Below are 2539 nucleotides of genomic sequence, written 5' to 3'. Positions count from 1 at the left end.
TATAGCAACCTTCCCTCACAGGAACTAACACTGGAAGACCAGTGTGAATCCCTTCTGAGGACAGTGCCCCATGATTAACTTACTGTACCCTAGCCCCACCTAGTTTCCCCCTAAACCCTGTATCCCTGGAGACCAAGCTTCCAGTGTTTGGACATCTGGCGGGCACAGAAAACCACATTCAAACCTCAGCATACTTTATACAAAGGTTAACACATAATATATCATGGACTTGCACATGAAATGTGACACTATGAACCTTTTAAGAAAAAGTAGGAGAAAATCTTCAGAATACAGGGCTAGGCAAATAGTTCTTAGACTGGATGATAAAAGTGTGATCTACAGAAGAAAACTCTGATAAATTTGACTTCATCAAAATTAAAAAAAAAAAAAAAAAAAAACCCTGCTAAGGGGATGAAAAGAGAAACTACAGACTGGGGAAAAAAATAGTTGTAAACCCAAAATCCAAAAAAGAACTAGTATCTAAAATATATGAAGAACTCTCAAATCTTGACAGTAAAAAAAAAAAAAAAAAAAAAACAACAAAACAATACAAAGAAAATGGGCAAGAGACTCTGAGCAGCCATTGAAGGGGAAGGAACTGCTGATGTGTGTGTGTGTGTGTGTGTGTGTGTGTGTGTGTGTGTGCAAGGAGGTGGGGGCAGTCAAGTTAGAGTCCCAACTCCTTGGACTCCATTTACTATTCTTTTCTTTCTCCCCCACATCTATCTGGTGGTAGTGGGTGTTTAAATTTGCATTTCTTTTCATTCATTTCCAAATCTTTTAAAATTTCAGGGTTCAGAGTTAGTGGGAAAAGCAGGAAAGGGGAGAGGAGGAGAGTAGGAGCAGAAGAGCAGGAGGAGGACATGGAGGTGAAGAAGAGGATTAACATGGAGTTAAGGAACTGAGCCCCAGAGGAGGTGACAGTTAGTTCTTGATAATTGCCTGTGTGTCAATGGGGAAACTGAAAGCCTGAATGACACTTTTAAAGAACTAGAGTATCTGAGTATGGCTAATGTGGAATTAAATTCATTGGCCCAAATTCCCAGCTTAAACAAACTTGGAAAGTTGTAACTTAGTGACAACATAATTTCTGGAGGCTTGGAAGTCCTGACAGAAAAATGTCCAAATCTTACCTACCTCAATCTGAGTGGAAACAAAATCAAAGATCTCAGGACGGTAGAAGCACCACAAAATTTTAAAAATTTGAAAAGTCTTGACTTATTTAACTGTGAGATCACAAATCTGGAAGATGACAGAGAAATTATTTTTGAATTGCTGCAACAAATCACATACTTAGATGGATTTGATCAGGAGGATAATGAAGCACCTGACTCCAAAGAGGAAGAAGAGAAGGATGGAAATGAAGATGATGGAGATGAAGTGAAAGATGAAGCTGGTCCACCTGAAGGATATGAGGAAGAGGAGGAGGAAGATGGAGGTGAAGATAATGGAGATGAAGAGGAAGATGAAGCTGGTCCACCTGAAGGATATGAGAGGAGGAGGAGGAGGAGGAGGAGGAGGAGGAGGAGGAGGAGGAGGAGGGAGATGAAACAGGGTCAGAATTGGGAGAGGGAGAAGAAGAAGTGGGCCTTTCTTACTTGATGAAAGGAGAAATTCAGGATGAAGATGATGATGATGTGGAAGAAGGGGAAGAAGAGGAGGAGGAGGAAGAAGGTCTCAATGAGGGCAGAAGAGGAAGGAGATGCTGGTGATGATGGAGAGGAAGACAATGACTAAGTCATTCTAAGAGCAGATTCCCCAGTGTTCCTGGGTGTGCAGTAGAGTGGCCACATCTTTTGTGTTTCCTTGTTCAAGAGCTATCCTTACAGAAGGTAATGTGTAACTTTTTATAGAAAAGAGTGCTTTTACTATTTTTGCCTTATCATTCCAGTTAAGATTTACTAGTCTGTTAATGATCATGTTGTATGTAGAGAAAAAATTTCATTGACACTCCCCCCACTAAGACATTCTCCAGCAATTATATTTAGAAGCTTAATTTTTCTGTTTCAAGTGCAAGTTCGTTGTATTAGTAATTTTTAGTCTGTAATTAAAACACAATTGCTTTTTACACAGGTGAAATTTGGTGCATTCCATTCATAAGATTTTAAAGTTATTTATAAATTAACTGAAATTACAGTCACCTGTAATATGAAATGACAGTAGTCTCTTGAATAAGTTGATTATTTTTTTTTCTTAGAGATGATCCAGGGATCTTTATTTTGAAGGCATTGACTTTTGTTTAATAGCTAAGGATATTCGGGTGTTTTTTTTCCCCATGAATTAAGTTGGAAAGTAGAAGCAGAATAATAAAGGTTCTTATTTATCAATATAGTTTGTGGATTAGGGGGAGGTTCTAGTCAGTAATATAATTCATGGATTTTGTGGTGATTGACAAGATTTTATTTTTTGAAGGACAAATTGCCTGTACTAAGTGAGACACACAGGTGAGCCCTCTCTTTAGGCTGCAGATTATGACATGCCAATGGTTGTTTATTTTGTTTTGTTTTGATGTGCATTTTTTTCTCCTCTCATCAATTTC

General features: G+C 38.4%; 1 pseudogene; it reads left to right on the top strand.

Moving 5' to 3' along the window:
• The first annotated feature begins 863 nt into the window (after window positions 1–863).
• On the top strand, window positions 864–1737 carry LOC114095132 (acidic leucine-rich nuclear phosphoprotein 32 family member E-like; annotated as a pseudogene).
• The last annotated feature ends 802 nt before the right edge of the window (window positions 1738–2539 follow it).

The sequence above is a fragment of the Marmota flaviventris genome, chromosome 1, assembly GCF_047511675.1.
Source record: "Marmota flaviventris isolate mMarFla1 chromosome 1, mMarFla1.hap1, whole genome shotgun sequence".
NCBI classification, from domain to species: Eukaryota; Metazoa; Chordata; class Mammalia; order Rodentia; family Sciuridae; genus Marmota; species Marmota flaviventris.
The sequence above is the reverse complement of the archived record's forward strand: the minus strand, read 5'-3'. Positions and strand labels throughout refer to the sequence as shown.